This window comes from Copidosoma floridanum, unplaced genomic scaffold (assembly GCF_036245765.1).
Source record: "Copidosoma floridanum isolate Cflo_tuat_1 unplaced genomic scaffold, Cflo_Japanese_pri ptg000040l, whole genome shotgun sequence".
Classification (NCBI taxonomy): Eukaryota; Metazoa; Arthropoda; class Insecta; order Hymenoptera; family Encyrtidae; genus Copidosoma; species Copidosoma floridanum.
The window spans coordinates 3,785,609-3,809,703 of record NW_028321917.1 but is presented as its reverse complement, the minus strand read 5'-3'; the positions used below and the strand labels follow the sequence as shown (position 1 = coordinate 3,809,703).

The window sequence follows — 24,095 nt, the reverse complement described above, 5'->3', positions numbered from 1 at the left end:
TATTTTCACGTGATTTTTGATCTCAGTATATTCGAACAAGTTCCCGCGTTCACCCTCAGCTCCCCCTTGACCTCCCCCTCATTTGGGCAATATTTTCCTAATCCATCTTTACCGTCTCCAAAAATAAAATTTTCGATTTATTAAAAACTCAACAAAGTTTTTAAAACCATATTCTTTAATTGACTAAAACAATCAAGCTGAAAAACAAAGATTATATGTATATACATCTACCTATATTGTGTAGTAAATTGGGGGAGTTATTCTACACATGATTTCTATTGTTTTTTTGGGGGGGATAAATAAAATTTGTTTTAGTAATTTAATACTAACTGATAGTTTTAGCTTGTTTCTAAGATTGTAATTGAAATTTGTGTGAATAACAGAGAAAATTATTAAGTATTAATTATTTTGGTATAAAATACTAAGAATCTTAATATGTCAAACGTGACTCATATTGATATAAGCTTCATTACAACATTCTTATCGTGAATCAACCAAAAGATCAAGGGTAGTATAATTCAAAATATCAAAATATATTTAACACGAGAAAAAAGTTTATTAACATTTAATTATAAAGCAATTTCTAAAATACAAACAAAATATGCACTTAAGTAAAATTTATCCGTTTTAGCACATTGTTTATTAGAAAGGAACGTCAGTTATCAGACATAATTTTTTAAAAAGATTTATTAACTTCTTAGTGTTAACTATCTTATGATTTTTGCAGATAAAAAATTTGTTCAAAATTTTCAGACAAATTTAATATTTTCGATGCAATGAACCTCTGAGAATGATGAAAAATAAGTAAAAAAAAAAGAAAGACGAAAAATATTCACCTTGAGCTGTACATTATTTGTCATAAAAAAAATTGAAACACATTTTAATTGATATTTAGTATCTTAAAAGAATTATAGTTACTCTGTTTGCAAGAATGATAAGAAATATTTAGAAAATCATCAATAATTATTATCATTCTCTTTATCATTAAGACCATCATCATGATCATTAGCTTTATTATGGTTACTGTTATTATTATTATCATCACTGCATACTATTATTATTATTATTATTATTACTATTATTATTATTATTATTATTATTACTATTATTACTACAAATATTATCATCACCATTTCAATTGTTATTATGATGGAAATAATTATTAACAGTATCATAATATATAGCCCCATTGCTTTTCTCATAGATTAGCTTACAAAAATATAATTTGCCAACAGTATAAGTCGCTCGGAATAAAAAAAAAGTTATCCAATGTTTCGAAAAATGTAACCCAAACAATGTTTGCAAATAATTAATGAGATGTTAATCAACAATTTTTGTTTTCCTCTAAAAATTTTTTTTAAAGTTATTTGTGCATGTTTGTATAACTTTAAATCTATATCACTCAAGAACAGTAGATGCTTCAATTTTTGAAGTGAAACTCCTTATGTTGGGCCGTGAACAGCCGCGTGAGAGGAAAAGTGTGACAAAAAAACGTAGCCACCCACCCTGCAGCCCAAGCCCTCTCCTTAATCTCCTCTCTTACATACTCTCCCTCTCGCTCCATCTCTCTCTTTCGCAGCGCGCCCTTACTTTCTATCGTTCCGTCTCTCTTTCTCTCTCATGTACGCCGCTTGCTCCCTTCCTCTCACACTGGTACTATACCTATACATGTATACATATAGATTAGTATATGTGTTTTTAAGTTAATACTGAACCAAACTTGCTCAATCCAAGGCATAAGTAGGTACTTATGAAGAAAAGAGAAAAGCAACAGCTGTACTTATACTAGAGGCAAAGTATACGTATGTATTTCGTATACATATATACGTGTTGCACATCCCGGTCTTTACATACATGTTTATACGTATACATGTGTGTAAAAAAGCGTGGATAAAGTATTAAAAATGTATAATACGACAATCTTACCTTTGAAAACAAGAAAATAGCTGTATGTATATTGTTTTCCTTAATCTCAATCAGATAGAGTGGATTATTTTACTTTTATGGTAGCCAAAATTAAAAAAAAAATTTATTTGTCGGATACAATGATTAAAACAAAAATCGATTGTACACATACATGATGTCATATCAAATGCACGAATAGTAGTTTTAAATAAAAGGAACTTTTTTCCCGCGTAACTGGACAAAAGTATCTTTTTTCGGGGCGTTATGGGCAAAATTTTTGTTTCGTTCTGCATCGCATGACCAACAATTCGTACACATGTTAATACATATATCATAGCAAACATGGAAGTACTTAGGATTCATGAATCACATGTAACATAAGTATATGTATTTTATGCACTTGCGTACTCGAATACGTAATGGTAAAATTTTTACTAATTTAATATCGGATTCTTAAAGAACTATTCAAATTAGGTGTCATCTAATTTTCTAAGTTTCTGTTAGACCAAGTTTAATATTATTTGAGTTGGAAGTTTCACTTCTGCCGGGGGTCCCGAGACCCACACCTGGTTTTTTTATCCTATTACTATTCGAAAAAAAAAATAATATTCAAATACAGTATATCAACAATAAAACAAATCTTTCCAACGAATGGGTATTTAATTATTTCAGAAACATAAATTACGAATGTTTTTTTCTTTATTTTACCACGTACAACAATTTTGAGTGTTTTTATAGTCAGCAGTTTATTATAGTCGGAAAAAGATTAAGAGTAATTGTTTTTGCTAAGGTAAAATGATGTTATCACCTGTAGGTTAATACAAAAAACGCATTTTGCAGTCGTTATTTTTGGATGAAAAATTTCAACAGTTAATTAAGTTACATTATAGATTGTTTGTGTAAGTGACGGAATTTAACTTCTAAGTAAGAGTGTACAGGCGGGTTGGCGTGGACATGTGCGAAAGCAATAGAGAGCTCATGTAGTACATGACATGTACTGCATGTGCGACCGCGGGAGGGGAGGGGGTGAGCCTCTATCCGGCGCGGAGGTAACCCTGCACGGAGAGGCAAAAGATGAGCTCGGTGCTCGGAGAGTACCGTGAGTTCCCTCCATCAGGTAAGTACTCTCCATACAGTATAAAATCCTTCATTAAATTATCTTAAGAGAATTTACATTATGAAAGTAACAAACATAAAATTAAAATGCTTAAGAAATTACATAATATCGTATCTGCTATGACAAAAAAGCCGTGGTGTACGAGACTCAAGAGCCGTGATGTACGGGATGCATGATGGTCTAGCTTCAGACGCTCGGAATCACTCGAATACTCGGGTTATAGAGCTTCATGCTCCCCACTCATACGATTCGCGTGTGTATACCGTCGACCGTTTTACGCTAGCGGCGCAAGTAACCACTAACGTCAGAGACGTGATAGTCATGCTTCCGACGCTAGAGACACCTGATGGAGGGAAGTCACGGAACTCTCCGAGCACCGAGCTCATCTTTTGCCTCTCCGTGTGTGGTCGTCAAGCCACCTATTGAACTCATGGACCACGCTGAGATTACTTCTGGGATGAAGGTCACTACACTGAGAAAAGTACTACTGTAGTAGTACTACTAGAGGTCCTCGATATTTGGATTGTAATTTTGTCGAATCGCCTGTAGCCACTGGGTTAACAGTTAAATATACAAGGTCCCCTTCCGCAAACATTAGATTTTTAGCCCGGTTAAAGTCATAACGATTTTTAGTTTGTGCTTGGACCTTTAAAATTTTATCGCTTATATCTGCATGACGTTCGCTATGATTTTTGTCGTAATGGTCATCTGTTTTTGTTAGCAGTCTTAACCAACCTTCGTTATGACTTGGAGTGTAACCATATAATGATTCGAAAGGACTTTTATTTGTAGCTGCGTTTTGAAACTCGTTTAAACCTCGCTGTACACATTTTAAAGAAACATCCCAATCCCTTTGATCCCTTCGCTCGATGCTTGCTTGTATTAGAGGAATGAATACAGCGTTTATCCTTTCAACTTGTCCGTTAGATTGAGCATGTCGTGGTGAAATCAATACGTGCTTAATACCGTGCACCGAGCAGAAGTGATCAAAAAGTTTGGAAATAAAACACGTACTTCTATCGGATATTATTCGCGAAGGCGCACCAAAATCCAAGATAATATCTTCCATACACTTGACGACATTTGTTGCTTTTGTATCACGCACTGCCTTAAGTACAACAAACTTTGTTAAATTATCAATTAACGCAAACATCAATTTATTTCCCTTCTTGAACGTATAAATGAACCAACGTGATCAACGTGCATTGTTTCGAACGGTCTTTTTCTGGGGGGGGGGGATAGGATGAAGTTCTCCAGGTTGTCTACCGGGTTTAGTTTTGTTTGCTATACATTAAAAACATGTATGTAAGTGCCCTTTTGAGTAACGACGTAAACCAGAGAAATAATACTTTTGTGAAATTAATTTAATCGTTCTTTCCAATCCTGGATGACCATTTAGATCATGAAAATGTACTAGTAGCCCCTTGCGCAAAGCTTTAGGAAGCACATATAGTAATTTCCCTTTTTTTTCTTGTACAAAATTCCGTTTTCCAGTGCATATTGATCAACTTCCCCATTTTCACGCCTTGTTCGAGTGTTCGGACTTTTAATAAGTATATTTCTTTAATTTAAAATATCCTCATCTTGATATTGATACGCGGAGAAGTCTTCTACTTCGTTTAACGTTTGCAACACGCTTCCTTCACTCAGAGCTACCCACGCATTATTACTTCTATTTGTAGTTGGCTGGGTTGGTTCACAAGAATTTACATCATTTTTTATCTTCGGGGTGATAATTTCTACTTAGCGCGTCTACATGAGCCATTTTCACCCCTTCGCGATGAACAATCTCATAATCGTATTCGGACAGAGCGTAAATCCAACGAACAATCTGCGCATTGCGTGTTTTCTGTGTATTTAGAAAATTCACTCACACAATTATTATTAACTAAATCAAGACTATTTTTTTTGTACTTATTTCAACAAAGGTTTATTTAACACACAATAAATTATTGATACAGTTATCAATCGGTAAATACATTCGTCTTCGTGAACTCACGTAATATATATGCTCACAGATCGCGAATCAAGAGACAAAAGCTAAACATACGACTCAAACAGATAGTTTATGATCTATCGCAAGGAGCAACACATATCTGTGATGACTCATGCGCGGATTACACCCATACATCACATCACCGCCTTGCATACATCGAGAATAATAATAATAATACCTTTAACAAATACATAAATTCAGATAAATATAGATTTTTTTTTCTTATAGTAAGTATATTGATACTGTTGAATTTGAAACATATTTTTATTTTAAAACAGATTTGCAGCGACTGGGATTTGAACCTTCATCCTTGAGCTTCCGAGTCAGGCTCCGCAACCACTAGACCACGGGACATGACGTCCACGCGAGTATGGATAAAGTACATGTGGGAACGTGTACTGTTTATCATACACACACTAAAGTTAAAAAATCAAAGGGTTTTCTGTGGGCCACGGTATTAACAACGGATAGTTAGTCGATTCAAAATTAATTGTCGGCACGTATCAATTTTTAACCCTGATAAATTAAATAATATGTTTCTCTGAATATTTACATTCGTATAACTTCAAATTTGAAACTCAATAGACGTATGTACCTATATACATCGTACGAAATTACTTTCGAACATAGTAATTTTTACTATACTGAATTGGAGGTGTAAACCGACTCCTAGCTCCCCTAGCGTATTTAATCTGAACTCGAGTTGGGTCAAGCCACCAATGATTGAAATTTAAAGTGAATCGTCTTGGTAAGTAATTTGATACCAAAAAGTGTGCGCTGCGTACAGCAGACTTGGATCCAATCTGCTTGTTTATATTACACCTTCGTATCCACTCATTTTTCGATCAACAGATTTTGAAGATTTATGTAAGATTATTCCTACTTACTTCGGGATTTTTTCTTTGACAACAGTTGGGAACACCATATTTACTAACACTCGTCATTATTAAATCAGTCTTATAACATTATTTGACCGGAGAATAATAAAAACCAAACATTAAATTTAACTTAGACAGTTTTCATATGTTCAAATCATTGGCGGCAGGACCTAACTCGAGTTCAGATAAAATACGCTAGGGGTGCTAGGAGTCGGTTTACACCTCCAATAGCAATGTAGTGGAATGAGAAATTTTACTATGTCACATAGCAAATCCTACGTTAGAATGTGGTACGTTTTAAAACGATTACAACAAAATTTATTATATTGTGTAGCAAAAATTGTACTACCACAATTTTTACTATTTTAGACATAGTAATTTTTATTACGACGTGAAGTAATTTTTCTAGGGCTACTGCATGATAAAAATTATTTAAAATATAATAAAAATTATTTTAAACGTAATAATTTTGCGTCATCAGGTGAGTATAGCTCACTTGTAAATATAGTAGTTTTTAATACAGTTATAATATTTTTTTGAACACTACTTTTCTTAGTGTAGCGTATACAGATCCACATGTGTCGGTAGATCTGAGACCGACAGGCTGAGGGATCATTTCCCGTCGTCTTTAGTAGTTTTGAGCTGTTACGGCAGCTGTAAATGGTTTTCTACCTTACCTAATCGTGATTGTTAAAAACATACAACACATATAAAAGTAAAAAATGTCAGTAAGTGTTATCAAAGAATTCGTAATGCGTTTTTGAAATCAAAACATTCATTTACATATGTGTGTATGTATTTGTATTTGTATGTGTATGCAAGAGTTGAAACGAAGCACCGTCGAAAAAACAAAATACGATCGAGAAGCGGTAGGACGGCCTGCAAGCTCGCGGCAGGTTGGTTTTGCAACACTTAATGCGACAGTATTGCAAAAAAAATCATTTGTAGTTTAAAACAACAAGGTCAAGATTGTCATATTATTACTTTTTACTTTAGTGATTCAAAGTAACAATTCAGTTATACATTTATAGTGATATTACAATCATTAAAAAACATTAACTTAGAATAAAATAATGGTTAAAAATCATGTGAGTATTTTAGAATAAAAATAAAAGAAATATATCATAGAAAAAAATTATAAACAATCATTACAAAGTTTTTATAACAGAGTTGAGAGTCCGCCAACAACGCGAAAACTTTAAGGAGGTTCGCCAGTAAACTAAAGTCTCACGAACTTGATGAAATTTTGAGAGTTTGTTTTTGAAGTCTCAAAGTACTTACTCTCAAAATTTCATACCCCCTTACTCATTACTACAGAATCCATATAAAAATAACTTAAATTACGCTCACGGTAGTAAAATAAAAATAACAGAACGCTTCATACACATATGTTGACAAACGCTTCAAATAGATTTTTAATATTTGTAAATATATTTTTTTTGTATTGTATACATATTTGTACTGACGAAAATAAGCTGAAATTTCTTGGGGTCTGCTGCATCTGCGTGAGAAAATTTTTTACAATTTTTTAACTTTTATTTACGAAAAATAGGAGCGTTCCGGATTTTACAGAATCTTATCATAACTAAGATGACTACTCTTTCAAGGGAAGTTTGACTTTATTATTATATTAATATCATTCTTTAATATCATCCTTACCATTAATATATGCATGTACAAGCCACTATCCGAGCCGATATTGCAACATAAACAAAGATACAAGATGTTACAGGCCCTTAGCAATTATAGGCATATTTTTTCATCCTAAGGAGGTTCAATCCCTCGCTATAGTCCATGCGACGCCCTCTACAGTTTGGTATGTCGTCTGTTTTTCTTGCTCTCCTGTGAAAACATAACTTTGAGTAGTTTTTACCATGCTAATTAATTAATTTCTTCTCTCACCAGTACCCTCGAGATGTTCAATTAAATTAATTGAATAATAAGATATTTTTTTGTCATTGATAAAATTTGTATCTAAAGTTCATTGTTAATAAGCGAGGTAAATGCAGCAGAAGCGCTTAAAAAGACGACAATCATAAACCTACATGTAAAAATTAGCTAAATATGAATATTAATAACTCCGCTCTTAAAAAATCCTGTGCTTTCAAATTTTGACAGTGCCATTTTTATGACTTTATTCATTTATAAATAAATTTCCATTAATTTCTCATTGTTAATTCTGTAACCGATAGATCTCCCTTAAGCTCGCGCAACAATTTTTTTCGGTCTCATCTCAAAACACGTGTTAAGAAATTTTATACACTACCAAAAAAAAAAAAAATATCAGTTAGATAACGCAGTTTTTTGTTAAATGACTCGTATACTCTACGTCATTATTGTTGTTTTAAAACCATCAAGAGCACAATATAATATAACTGGTGACACAATACAATATAAATTTTTTTTTTTTTTTCATTCATCATCGCCCGTAGGCTCAGACATGGCATTTTTTTTACACAAGCATAGTGTTAATTAGCCACCGGTGCACCAGAGTTATGACCAGATGTTTATATACATATACATACAGAAACATCTGGACCAACTCAGTCACACCTATGATCACGTAGACGAAGCGTCAGAGAAACAGTTAATCGACCTTCGAGAATCAAGAGCACAGGTGAAACGGCGAGACTCGAATGGTGACCAAACGGTCACCCATCCAAGTACTGACCGCGCCAAATGCAGCTTAACCTCGGAGATCGACGGAACTGCAACTCTACCGTTGCGCCAACGCGACCACTATATACAATATAAATGGCGATCACAACCCGCGTACATACACATAGCGTGTGCATATACTATAGAATCAGTTGGTATCTCATGATTAATCCTCTAATTACTGGGTCTTGATGATTTTTCTTTGATATTAATTTTTTCTTTGTTTATTAACCTGACATTTTTTTTCTAATAAATAAAAAAAATTTTTTAATAATTAATGCAATGTTTTTTTAACATCATTTTTTGTTAGTTTTTTTATAAATCAGCAAAGAAAATTTCGACTGTCTAAAGTGTCCAACTCTGGGTACTTTACCTTAGTAATATACTACGCCACAATGATGCCTAAAGTGTTGTTCAACGAATAAAATGCGAAAACTTTGGTTAATAGAAACATGTATCAAGTATACAATTTCTACAGCAGCAGTGATCTTTCGATATTTATAGTATGATATTGAACGACCAACCAGAGTCCATATATAGATTTACGAATGAAACTATCTTGGTTATTTAAACAGTAATTACGAGATGAATGTGTTATCTACGATTTACCATGATGCATTGCTTACTATTTTGAAAGAATACAACATGAAAAGAGAACATTTATTAATAAAGCCGATTCATAATGGGTAATACATAATTACTCTGATTCAGCACTATAACTATTAAAAAGCCTGTATTCAGCTAGAAAAATTTAATCTTAGAAAAAAAATTACAATTAGAGACTTATTAGAGATTAAAGACTGATCAGACAAGGCAAAATCTTTTTTTTCTAACTTTGGGCATTTTGCACGTTTAGAGTGCCCTCAGTAGGAAAAATACAGTTCGCACATGGTGTGCATTCAACCAGGACAAGAACAAGGAGTTCTTCGGGCCTGGCGCTTGCCCTGGAGACATGCGCTACCAGGTACAAAAACTACCATTTTGTTTATGTACTACTTTTGAAGCATGTTCTCGAATAAGGATTTGCTAAAAATTTGGTTTTAATTCGAGGCTAGTGATAATAAATAACACATTAAATTGTTGATGACTGTAAAAGTCCGAAACAGTAAGCTATATAAAAAAAATCCTTTTTGATTCTAGTGACCCAAAAAAATCAATTTTTACAAATGGTTGAAAAAAAAAAAAAAAATTTGAGTAAATGTAGGAATGGGAGTTTATTTTGGATAAAAAATAATTAATGAAAATTCGGGCTAAATTTTCATCTGGCATAATTTTGATATGAAAACATGCCCCCAAAAGTAAATATTAGAAAAAAAAAAAAAAAAAAAAAAAAAAACGAATGCTTCAATATTTAGCAACGTAAAGGGGGATTTCGTCTTGTTTAGTTAGATGGTGACGACTGAACTCACCCTCACTAGATATGGCAGTAGCGAACACGATGGGTCACTTTACTCGTCGTTCCTGTATCGCAGATCTCCGATCTCGAGCTGACGACTCGGCTATTGGAGTAAATTTTCACCTTTGAGTACAATTTTTTCAACATCACGTTTATATAGTGGGTATATGAATGTTTTCCCAATACAATACTGCAGTTGAAGAGAACTCGATAGGTTGTAATGAAACGGATGTTTACATTTACGCTTAGATATTGAATGTTAAACGGAAGACATGTCGGGAGACAAAGAGAAAGAAAAATAGCAACAAACGCTCGTGTGACACGGTGCAAAATGACCCTTTTCAGGAAAAATTATTTTTTAATGTGAGCTGAAGTACTTTTTTCATGATGTGCAGTGAAGCTATACTAACTTAACTACAATTTTTCAGAACAATTTGTTTCGATGTATCAATTTAATTATACTTATACACATATATTTCAGTACATGCGAAAAATTATTTTATACACATGTGAAGATAACATGATCTTTGGGGTATGGATAACGTGACCATACGTCACGTTTTGTCCGGGACTGTCCCATTTTTTGGGGTGCCGCGATGCCGTCCCAATGTCCCCGACGAATACCTGGGGACACCGATTTGTCCCGTTTTCCTGATGATGTCCCGTTAAAGTCCCGTTTTTCAAAAAAATGTGCAAGTTCGTATTTCTAGATTAAATGTTTCTTGAAACTTAAACTATTAATTTACCTTTTGTTTTGGATTCTACATTTCTTTGAACTGAAACTTTCAACTCTGTAGATTTAATCTTTATTGGAAGTTAAACTTTTAATGTAGGGTATGTCTTGTCTCTAGATTCTATATTTCTTCGAATTCAAACTTTTGATCCATATCAAAACAGTCTTAAGTTTGTAAATGATTGTTATAAAAGTTACGCGTATCACGTTTAGCGATAAATCACAAGCAAAGTACCCCTTTATAAGTAAAAAAATCGACCCCTCGCATGTAAGCTGCGAAAAGTGTTGCACAGAATTTAGTGTTTCTCATGGTGGCGCTTGTGATATAGAAAAACATTTATAATCAGAAAAACGTAAAAATGCTGACCGGGTAGCTGCTTTAAGTAGGTCTATGTTAAATTTCTTTAAGAATTCAGATGTGCCAACTCGACATGATTTGGATATTGCTGCAGCAGAAGGCGCGTGGTCTTACCACACAATACGAGAGAATCACAGCTTTTGATCTAATGATTGTGCTTCAAAGTTGATTCAAACATGTTTCAGACAAAAATCTAAATGCGCACGAACGAAAACAAAAGCTATCGTTGTTAACGTTTTATTATGTGCAGGGATAGAACAGTTGAAAGCCGATCTTGACAAATCTCACTGTATAACAATTTCAACCGATGCATCAAATCACGTTAGCACAAAAATTTTTCCAATCATAGTACGGTATTTCAAACTATATGAAGGAATACAGGTAAAAATCTTAGATTTCCAAGATCAGCCCGGTGAAAGTTCTGATATTATTGTTGATTCTTGATTCGAGTATTGACAGAAAATAAATTATCTTCAAATGTTGTGGCATTTTGTGGTGATAACACTAACTGTAATTTTGGAGGCAAAGCTAGACGAGGTGTCAATAACGTATTCGCTAAATTAAAATCGTCCCTTCAAAAGCCTTTAATAAGTATAGGGTGCGGAGCGCATATAATTGAAAATGCTATCAAATCAGCTGCAGATGGTTTACCTGTGGATGTAGAATGTATAATTGTGAAAATTTATTCGTTTTATTATATTTATACAGTTCGAGTTGAGGGGCTGAAGGAATTTTGCTGTGAAGTAGACACTGAATATAAAAAATTACTGGGTTACAGCAACACTAGATGGCTTGCCCTTATATCTGCGCTCAAAAGAATTTTAAAAATGTATGACTGTATCTAATAAAGAGTTAAATGTATTTTATTGGGCAAATTTAAGAAAAGTGCTCAAGTGGGAAGATGTTCAAAAATCAATAGATGTTTTGATTGAAAGAGAATTTGTTTATGTAAACGAGGATCTAGTATTATTTGACGAATTCGCAGTATTTTCTGCTTACGTAACATCTCAAAAAGTGTCTCACTGGAATGAACAAAATGTATTGACTAACAACCGTTGGGTAGAAGTATTCACACATTTTCGCACTCATAATCTAAGCCACACCAATATAAGCATTTTAGTTGAATATATTTTCTTCAATGAAAAAACTATGGACGTTGGAAAAAACTCAACTACAAGTGTCTATTCTTAAAGCCATGTTAATGAAAACGAAATTGAATTTTAATAAAAGTTGTCAAGAGTTTTAGAATTATTTAAAATCTCGTATATGGTCTAGAGGTGTTTTTATTAAAATATACATACTATGTCCAGTGCACTATACATGCTCATTACAATAAATTAACAATAAATATTATATATACGTTTACTAGTTTTTTCGAAATTTGTTTTCTAAAAAAAGTCTATGACGAAGGCTAGCACAATTCAGATAAGGTGTCCCGTTTTTACTTAAAAAAAAAAAAAAATGGTCACGCTAGGTTTGGAAAAAACGCATACTACTTTCTTATAGACTCATACATTTAAAGTCTTCTATTATACAAACAACAAAATTACGATTCTTGAAAAAGTGCTGAAAACCACATAAAATTGACGATTTTTACTATTTCTTTAGTATTTGTATGTGAACACGCGTCAAAGGTTAGCTGTTACTGTCAGTACCAAATATATCAAGTTATTTTCACACACACAACTCTGTGATGCCATGGTGGAACCGCTGAAATCTGAGACGGATCATTTTGCGCTATCTTCCCCTGCTCGTACCAGGGTAAGACAAAAGTTTGTAGAATTCAGTGAGATGGTATCACGTCCTCTAATCTTGATGTGTTTTTTTTCTACGTGTGTCAGTAAAAAAAAAAAAAAAAAAAAAAAAAAAGTGGCCAAGAATAAAACAACAAGTCTACAACGTATAATACATAGCACGAAGTAGTAGGAGGGCTCCAGTAAGTCACGAGGGTGTCCGTACATAGAGTGCGAGTATATAAACCTGATTATATATTATAGTTGAGTCGTTCTCATATTCGAGTATATGGACGTGGACGAAAAAAAACGAGCCACACTTTTCCGCGAATGTCATAAGCACCAATAAGACAGATGTATTATGTTACAATCGTACGTGCAAACATAGCTTTCGGGGAAAAAAAATTTCTAACGGGGGACAGAGAAAATTTCGGTCAGGCTGAAAGGTAAGCTCTTCTAGCGCGCTTGACGGATACGACGTCATTGTATAGCAACCTTGATCGCCTGAGCTCTGCTTGCTGCTCTCGTAGAAAAAGAGGGATAACGTTGACGCTTGAGAATCCAGGGAAATCGGAAATTGCTGCATGATGCGCACATTCTGTACCTACACAATTGTTAGCTATAGACGTGTTAAAGCGGCGCTTGGGGTATTGACATATTTTTTCTCTTTTTTTTTTCACGCTTTATGGATGTAAATACATTCTTTCTAAATTTGAAAGTTATGAGTTTACAACTTAATAAATATTTACTATTTCTACTAAGTTAACGGTTTCCCTATTTCGATTAACTGGTAAATTTATTATTGGCACAGCTCGGGATGATGTTTTTGTTCTGTACAATTCTCTTCATTTTGGTTAAGATCATTTATTGGATTACAGATAAATATTAAGGATTAAAATTTATATCGACCGGGTGCAAATAAATGATCCTGTAATTTTTAACTATTTTGCCAGTGAAAATCTTGTTCATTTCTTAAATAGTTAAATTTTTACTATTTTAAATGTAGATAGTACGTTGGTGATTGAGTTTGACGCATGTTAAGCTTTTTTGTGTACCAATATCGAGGTATCCGTCCACGCTTACATCGTATCGAAGATCTCAGAAAAACAAAGTTTGCTAAATACTGATTACAATTGATCTATAAATTGTAATATTAGAAAGTTTTATTAAGGATTGAATTTAACATAAAAATACCAAGTTTTACAATAAAAACATGCATTTAAATCGTGAGGCTACAACTTTTAAGAAGTTTGTTGCAGTACAGCGTGTTAGGTACATTAATGTTAATAGCTTTTAAGAAAAAAAAAAAAAAAAAAAAAAAAGAAAAAAAAACAACGAAATCAATGATTCAACACCTACTTTGAAAGATCTACTATAAATTGCAGGATAATATTATTCTAAAGCGACTGACGCAATAAGGCTGCATACTGTATAGTAGTGCAAAAAACATTTATGTGATTTTGATACACTCATAAGCGTGGTTGATCAGTGACTGGATATTTTACGTTCATTAAATTTTAGTTTTCAACTTTTTCTGCTAAAGATTGTTTTTTTATTTAGTGAAGTTGGTGTAACAATTTAAAAATAATCAATGCTACGTAGTTCATTGAATTCTTTAATAATTAAATTTTTGGTAAATATTGAAAAATTGAAATAAATGGCTGTGGTGCACATTTTAAACTTGTAAGGCTTTTAATAACACTTTAATTTATAAACTGCCCGAGACTTTCTTGGTACTTTTCTGGCCTATATATATATAATAGTGCTTTACCTCCGGCCCCTATACAGGGCACTTAGCATTTGGGAGAAGGAAGGGAAGAGGAATGGGAGCCTCCCCCATGTCTGGGAGGGGGTAGGGAGAAATTAGGCAATTATGCTGCGAGGAGATCGCCTAAACCCTCCTTGAGAAGCATTGCGTGGTGAAAAAGCACATGTGCAAATACACAGAGGTACTTGCCCAAAAATTCGCACTGGCCGAGAATCGAACCACGGTCTCCCGCGTGCCAATTCACGACCTAGCCCACTGAGCCACCGCGCGCTCCTATATATATATATATATATATATATATATATATATATATATATATATATATATATATATATATATATAATGTACTACACCTAAATATATGTTTGAAGACAATTAATTACCTACGTAGGAAATAGAAAAAGAGGCTAAGTATAAGGAATCATTAATACTTTCACCTGACACGTTTTGAAAGTTCTAACTTTAGCGGCAGTACGCAGACCCGATAAGGTAATTTTATTTGTTTTTACGTTCCAATGACCAAAGAATTATTGGTGTAAGCTATCTTTCTTTTTGTATCTTATCTTACTAATGTATAAAGCAAATTCGCTCAAACTGTTGTAATCGTTAACCGCGAAAACTACTGAACTGATTTTGCTGAAATTTCGCATACCGATTCTTGACACTTTCTAGATAGTTTTAGTTTAGTTTTTATCTTGAAAAATTTAATAAAAATAGCAATAAATGAGCTCAAAGTTTTTTAAAAATACGCCAGCCTTTCACTTTAGTCAGTAGGATCCGCTATTAAACCAAGACGGCCACTATTAAACCAAGTCAGTCATTTACTGGCAGACGTCACGAGCGAAGTTGTTCGTCGTAAGGCTGGGAACCCCGGCCACCGAAGACCCTATATTACGCCCTCGACTCTGAGCATGTAACCAGGAATTACCGATCTTCTCTAAGGTTTGCGCTGGGCAAACCTAACAGCTATGAAGGAAAAAACAAACTTGAGCCAACGGGAGTCTCCAACGGGCAAGCATCACGAACCGATCTCTCCACCTTAGATCATGAAAACAACTGAGTCTGCAAAAAAAGGTGCTTTAGACACCAACGTCTTCGACGTTATACCAGAAGACGTTAGGAAAGATCTCTGCAACTAGCTCCAAAGCTTCAGACTTGGTAATTTTTCTCCCGATCAGTCTCGGCTTCAACAGTAGGCCAAAGAAGATCACCCTGAGGTATCCAGGCGGTAACATTGCTGTAAACTTTAGTCAAGATAGAGTTTACTTAAGAAGCTCACCATTTTTTTTAGGGTAATCGGACGTCGAACTACCTTGCCAACAAATATATATATAAGAACTCAACAAAGTTGACAGAAAACAGCCTTTAGGGGTCACAAAAGTCGTAAGCATGCCAATAGTCGCAAGAGGGTGAATTGGAAGGAAAACTTCAAATGTTTCGAATGAATTTGATCTTAGGCGTCAAGAAACTGACGCGGAAAATTTATCGAGATTGGAATAGTAGCTTCAAAATCGACAAATAAAGGATTCATTACGTGAGAGATCGGCTTTTCATTGTACCCTCACAGTAATCTCTTAAATCTGTAAATATCTGAATTCAGATTTTTAAATAAGTAAAAAATGTACTTGTATTTTTGAGGCAATAAAAAAATGTAGAGATTAAACTCAAGGACTTTGTTGCTCTGGTAATAAAGTTGTAAAATAAGAGAAAAAAATTTTTTTTTTAACATCTATTTTTTGGGAGTTTTAGATCTTAACAACTTTAAAAAATAGCCCTTTTTGTAAATTATACGGGAGAAACTGTAAATTAACGGCCCCATTATGGCCAACGATTATTTTATGGCATAAGGAACGCACGGTACTTTTCTGCATAGTAATATTATTTTTTTAATTCTTACAGCTTATTATTTGACCAAATAAACTATGGATTCTGAACAAATATGTTTTTAATAAGAAGATTTCTATTCTGAGAAGTGTCAGGAATAGATGTGAAATTTCTAACTGAAAACGTTTCACATTACATGTCCATACACTACGGTGTTCCATTTAGTAAGTCTCGGGCGAAGACGAGACGGGGGGCCGCTATTGTTTTTAATAAATTAAAAAGCCCACGAATATAAAAATGATAAATTTATTCTTTCAGAAATCATTTGAAAAACAAGTTATTATAGTTTCACATCGTAACATTTGTGTATCGCTTGCTAATAGTTGTGTTGCTTTTACTATTATTAGTATAGTACATGTACGTTGTATTTATGCCATAGACAAAAACCATTACGTGAAATTTTTCATGAAAAAAATTAAATTCAAAAATACTCTAACGAAAAACAGTAGATTTACATCTTAAATTTCGAAATTCTCGTAAGTAAAAATTGTAAAAATTCCATGTTACATGAAAATGTTTCTTTATTGAAATTTGATCGATATGGACTAATCACGAAAGAAAAGGATTTTAAAAAGTACTTGATAAGTTGATTTAAATTGGTATGTATTGTTTTGTTTTCCGAGGTGTTTTCCTCGTTTTTTATTTAAAACTCGGAAAATGATAGATTGGTTCGAGAGTAAAGCTTTTAAGCATTTAGCTTTCTCAAAACTATCAAAGTGTAACTTCGAGCTTTTTAATAGAAACAAATCTAATATTTTTCGCTAAGAAAATTTAGAATGTTATGAATGTTATACTTTACGTTATAAAATTTTCGAAAATAAGGGTGTTTTCCTACTCCGGAATTTTTTTATGTTTGTACGTTTACTGCACCCTCAGTACTTAGTAGGAAAGGTAGAGAATCCAACCGGGGAAAGCAAAAGGAGGTGCTTACCCTGGAAACATGCGCTCTCAGGTGCGAAAACTACTATTTTACGAGTATTTTACAACGCAATATTTTTTAATCGTAACATTGATATGCTCTAACTATAACTGTACTATAGCAAACATGAGCAACCGAATAAAATGATGTAATAATGAACGATAATAGTCCAACACAACTATAATAATTTGTAAAGTGAGATTTGGTTTGTCTCGTTTGTCTGAAAACTTGATTACGTATAACATACATGCACACATAAGACCAACTTAGACCATATCTCCGCTTCTAACAAATAAACAAACTTGACACCACATTAAGTAAGTCCTGTGCATTTCTCCATCGGATTCTTATGTTCTTATTTCGTTATTTGATCCCATAAGCCTATACATTTGCAAAAAGTTGTGTACCAAGATGTTATGTACCACATTCTATAATTTTATACTCATAAAATGCTTATTCAAAAATTGGAATAACATGATATATTTCATTCGTGGAAACAATGTTGGAAATAATGTTTAACCAAATAAAAAAAATTTTTTGTAGCCAGCCACAATATAATTCTAAGTATAAGTATAGATCTCTAAATCCCATGATTGAATTGATTATGATGTAAGATACTTAAGATGCACTAATTGAAAAATAAAATTCAAAAGTTTTTACCTGGAGTGTGATTACATTTTTTTAATAAAAAGTAATTTCAAATCTTTATTAATATTTATGAAGAAATTACATCAATTCTTGAATTTTCCTAATATTTAGTCCATTTTAAATCTGCAATATTTTACCGATGTGCTGTTAATTAATTTAACACTTACTTTGACCAATAAAACATGTCTAAATATAAGGCTAACCCAGGATGGTTATTAATATTAAATGAACTTCAAGCTGCGCATAAAAATGCTAAGTACGTTTTGTTTATCTTCGGCGTCAGTGTTAAAATTATCAACGGAATCGTGTAGTCAAGTAATTATTTTATTGCATTGAGGGTCGTTTAATATCGACATGACACTTTTTTTCTTTACATTGCATAATATATTGGTTTGACTATTCTCAGTACTATTTAGAGTACTCCAAATGCGCCCGAAACTATAAAAATAGTATTCTGCAATTTTTTAATCTGATTCTATCCTATTTCTCCTCTATGTGTATTCATTATATTGTCCAAGGCTCAACCGTATTGTGCACAGTTCATCGGCACAACTTATTTTTACTAATCCTATTAACGATTTGTAATTGAAAATCTTCCGAAGCTGGTCAAGTATCCTAAAAATAAAAGCAATCAAGAATATTGGGCCAATTGAAAAATGTATGTTTTTGGTAGGTTGATATATTATACAAAGTTAAACAACATTATCATTAGATTCATCCGTTTCCATTACCTTTTATAAGTCACATTTCCAACAAGAAAATAAGTGTCTGTTAATCACTAAGTTTAATCATGACCTTACGTTATTTTTATTTCTCAAGAAACTCGAAAAACATATATTGAAAAAATATCAAACTAATACAATTACGAAAAAAAATTTTTTTATTTCGATACCAAGAACGACGAAAGTTGTGCCATTTAATACTCTAAAATGCATAACTTGGAAATTATGCTACTTAGTGGGATGAAAATTGCTAGATATGATAAATTGAATATTCCTCTCTACATGTGTATAAAAATTTTTTGATTTAAAGTAGACTATTTGCACGTGAGAGCTTATTAGAAAAAAAAAAAAAAAAAAAAAAAAAAAAAAAAATAGTACAACCAACCCAACCCAAAGTCGGTTGTGCCATTTTTTTTTTTTTTTCGTTTTTTTTTTTTGTTAGAACGAAGTTCTTTATGTCACGTAAGGTAAAATGGGGTATAGTGGGACAACGCAGAAATTGCAGGGTATAGTGGGACAGGAGGAGAAAATCATGACTGGTAAATTCATTTGACAATAAATATCCTTAACAAAATTTCCTAATATTCCTTTATCTTTTAGCTAAATAAGACTCCCAAAATTGATTGTGGTAAACGTTCAAGGGAGAATGAAAAAAATATTTTATCAAGCTGTCCAAGTACTCGTTTAATGCATACGTCTTAAACGAGGAATTTTGCCCATTTTAGATGTGACACTAAAGTTGACTATCAAGATGATATACCGAAAATAAAACTTTTTTCGTACGTTCCAACTATTTATACGTAATAATATGACACTAAAGAACAAGTTTTATTAATTAAATCTTAAAAATAATTACTTCGTCATAAAATATAGCCTGTCCTAGTATACCCTTATTTTCTGCAAACACCATGTAGAAGTGGGACGAGGTTTATCATTGCTGTCCCACTACTGCATCCTTTTTTTTAAAAACTAAGTAGTAGTAGGACAAGTATTTGACAATACCAAATTATATTTTTAACGACTGTGATTTCATGCTTTTTACTATAGTAATCGTGCGAGTGTCATCAGTCTAATCTTCAATAGTAAAATTAAACTCAAATATATTTGTAGGATTAGTAGTTAAATGAATAAGAGCATTGTTAACTGGTAAATAGACATAATCGGAAACCTAACCTCAATGCAATCTGTATCAATCCATCCTACCCAATGTAAAAAAATCAACTTTGCAGAAAATGATATATATTTTCAATTATTAATTTTCAGTATACTAATATTGAAAAAACAACTGAACAAAATCAATACCTCTGAAAATTGTCAACGGAAAAATACAGGTATAAGTTTACTAACAATATATTTTCATTTGGTATTTCAGCCTTTAAAACTTGCTTCTTATCTCCACAGAATAATTAAATAATTCTCCTTTAAAAAATATATTTTCTGTAACCAATCTTAATTTTAAGATCAAGAAGGAAGCAGCTAAGGATAACTGACAAGAAGTTCAAGAGAGTAAAAAAACTGTTAGTAACAAAAAAAGAAATTAACTTGAAAATTAAAAATTAAAAAAAAATTTTTAAGTAAGAAAAGCGGAATGCGAATAATGACTCAATAGTACAGAAAATAAAAAAATGTTTATCTAAACTAGAAGACAATGAAAAAGCATTAAGTGCGTGTGAAGTTCTTTTTTTGCAGAGCAAAATAAAAAGAAAAATTTTAAGACCTTAGAAACTAATATTTATTTTAAACTTGTGTTCTCTATCATTTTCGTAGTTTGTATTATTAATAATTATATTATTTAGTTTATGTTGTATTAGATAATATTTTTTCCTTTATTATTAACGGATATAGTAAGTAGGGATTTTGTGAAATCGTTAAAAAAAATATACATAAAAGAGAAATCCCTATTAATCTATTATTTTTAATATTTATATACTCTCAAAAGTGATAATTCACCTCTTATAAATAAAAAATTGTGTTCTTACATATGCAAATAAGAATGTCATATACTGTCCCACCACATTCACATACAGTGTCTTACTACTGCCGTAATCCTCAAAGACTATGTCCCACTACTGCAGATTTCACGATTTATTTGAAAAATTATTTTATTGAACGGATAATGATAAGCACAGTCAATAAATATTGTTTCCTTAAGTAAAGACCTATATTTTCAATTTAAAAAAAAAATTTAGGTGAATTAGCATCTCGTGAGTACTGAACTAAATTTTCTTATTTTTTTTTTTTAATTCGTTTTTCAAGTTTTTGTTTTAGTGAACTACATGAATGCAGTACTTATTTTTATAGAACTTCGTTCTTCCTATGGGTCTGGTGACCCCCTTGTTACCTGAGAAACTGTGTGTCTCTATACTCATCTCATGTTTAAAGAACTTCGTTCTTACTGTGGGTTCCATGACCCATTTATACCCCCTGGTTTGTTTCTTTTAATTTGATTCTTTATTTTTAATTTCCTTCATTTCATTTTTTTTCTATTTTTTATTTTTCTATTTGATTTTTAATTTTCTTTATTTTTTTTTTTATTTTATTCATTTTTCTATTTAATCTCTTTTTTTTCATTACTTTTTTTATTTGTTATTTTTTTTTGTTTTATTGTACTTTTTCATGTCTTTTTTTTTACCTAGGGATGGTTGTGACAAGTTAAAAATGCATTAAAATGGTTTCATATTACTTTTATTGCAAGGAATATCTCACATAACGCAAAGTAATATTCTTTTTAAATAATTTAATACGAATATAACATAAGAGATAAAATCTGGGACCTTTGAATCGCTCCTTACCTATAAGGAACTGTAGGACTTATTGTTGTACGTCATTATAATACAATTGGTTAAAAAAACAACTAAACATTCCTATTTATCCGTTATTATAATTGCGTTAAAATACTAAACAAATATTAAAAAAGCTATATCAGAAACGCTGACAGGGGAAATTGTTATTTATGTGTATCCAGTCACAATCGTACCCAGAAAATTTGTTACAACCGTATCCAGCGTACTTCTTCGCAAAAGAAAAATCATCACAAGAATAAAAAAAATAACCTACTTCCAAATGTTCACCGCTATTTGAATAGTAATGTTGAACTTATTACCAGAAAAAACACTTATTGTGTGAACTGTACTGTCCAAAAGTAATATAGGTTTGTGCTACCGTTAGTATCGTGCTATGATTAACCAAAGCCAGAATTTTATTTACATTTTGATTGACTCATCAATAAAAAGCGCGCACAATAAAAGGAATAAATATATTTATACTTCCGTGCGACGTAGTCGTGTACAGATATTGTAATCTGAAGAGAAGGTGATGTGGCTCCGATTATCGCATGCCGGAGTCGATGGCGTGTACAAGTTTAATGAACGAGAATCGGTGATATTATCCAGACGAGCTTCTTAAGATAATTTTTTTCAGTCACGGTCATTTGACTCTGGTGACTTCATGAACGTTTATTCTTCATTTTTTTCTTTCTTAATTTTAAAAAATGGGGTCAGCTTAACGTGCTATCACGCTGCGTCAAAACACGGGATTGTATAAAGAGAAAAGGCTGTGGTATAAGTTTTAATGATAAAATAACGTTAAAATTACATGCATAAAGTTTTCCAATTGTGCGCTTTTTTTCATTGTGTATTTTTTTATTGAGTTCGGAAAGTATACATACAAAATTCCAGACCTCAATATTAATTTAAAAAAAAATAGAAAAGTGATTTAATAAAAAATGTCACCCCACGTCACGTATTGTTTTGTATTTTTTTTTTCATAAATTTTCGTAAATACCGTGAACGTATGATTTTTAAAGTGCTAATCAGTTCAAGTGTTAAGAAATGTATCGCTCGATTATTGATCCATCTAATCGGATTCTATTTTGAATCTCTTAATAAATGGCAAAAATTAAGTTGTTGCCGTTAAAGACTTCATAAAATTTTAATATAAGCTTCAATTCCTTACATTATAAAAAAAATTACCGTCAAAAAGGTAAAGTAAGGCAGAAATTTCAAACAACGTAATGCACACACTTATAAACAGTTCTGCTGTGTTACGTGTGCTCACCTGCTCGTCCATGTATACAATGGCTTTATAACCTGAGAAATGTAACTTTGAAGCACTAATATCTTTAAAGAAGTTGTGAGACTTTGAATACTACAGTGTAAATCATTACACGTACTACACACCTGTAGTTTTTTATCTACTTTGCTCGTCTTCTCACAAAGGAAAAAATATATCCCTGTTGGTAAACAATTTATCATGTTTCATAAGGCGTAAGCACAGTTTATATAGTTGCGCCTCTCTATGGTAATAAAGTGTTTGGAATTTTCCACTGCACAGCGCGGCCGGCAACATGGTAGTCGACCGTTTATGCACGTAACTTGGTCTGCTTGTTTACATTTCTCTCGTTGCACGTGCGTTGTACGCTAAAAATCAAAGTTAAAAAGAATCATTATTAGATAATAACAGACAGCAAAAGCAAGAATGGGAAAAAAGACGGAGGAAAACGCTGTGTACATGGGGATTGTCAAAATGGCACAGGACTATCAACAAAAATCAGTTTTTTTTTGTTTCTAAAAGATGTAGAGAGGGAAGTTATTGTATTGTATATTAAAATATAAAGGAATCAGTGATCTGTTAGGAGCAAAGTAGAAAGTTAAAATACAGCAGTATTTAGATTATCTCGTATTTATTGTTGCAACATTTGTACTTTACATTGTTTAGTTTTTGAAGTTATACTTCTATAGGCGCGTTCTGCCCTAGGTAGTGAATTAACGATTTCAGATTGGTGACCTTGAGAAAAAGTGTAAAGGAAGTGGATTTTCCTTTGATTCTCCCCCTTCGCCCTACCCCCCTTGACGTACTTCCGGTCCCCAGTACACCACACAACGTCATAGCACCACACAACATCATCCCATCACACCACACATTTTGAATTTTACTAATTATTTCTTTTAACCAATATCTAAAAAAAAAAAAAAAAAAAAAGTTTTCATAGAGATTTGAACCGACGTCCTCGTGCACTCTGAGGCAAGCCCTTTACCCATGCACTCTGCTGTGATCGGGCCTGATACAGGCACACCGATTACTTTATTAATTTTACAGTTCGTAACTTATTTTCAATGTACATTGTTTCCAATGTTAATTATTTTCAGTGTAAATTTTTATTTATTGTATATTTATTCATTTGGTTTAATTTTTCATCAAATGAATAAGTTATTTAATAAAACATATTTTTTTGGTATAGGTTTTTTTTTTAATTTGAAACATTTATTTATTTATCATTCATTTGTTACTTTTAAAATAAATAAATTATTGTTTATACAATTTTTCACATTTTTGTAGAATTTTCATAAATAAATAAAAAATTTCCGTACTACATAAATAC

General features: G+C 32.3%; 1 protein-coding gene across 4 annotated transcripts in view; it reads right to left on the bottom strand.

Moving 5' to 3' along the window:
• Ttd14 (TRPL translocation defect 14) overlaps positions 1-24,095 on the bottom strand; it is an 82,704-nt gene that overhangs the window by 10,452 nt on the left and 48,157 nt on the right. Inside the window, exon 1 of one of the 4 annotated variants that reach the window (XM_089597919.1) lies at positions 7,556-7,595. The exons of the other annotated variants lie outside the window; for them this stretch is intronic. The gene's annotated coding sequence lies outside the window, so the exon portion shown is untranslated. Of the gene's footprint in view, positions 1-7,555; positions 7,596-24,095 lie in introns of those variants that run through there. 4 annotated transcript variants of the gene reach the window in all.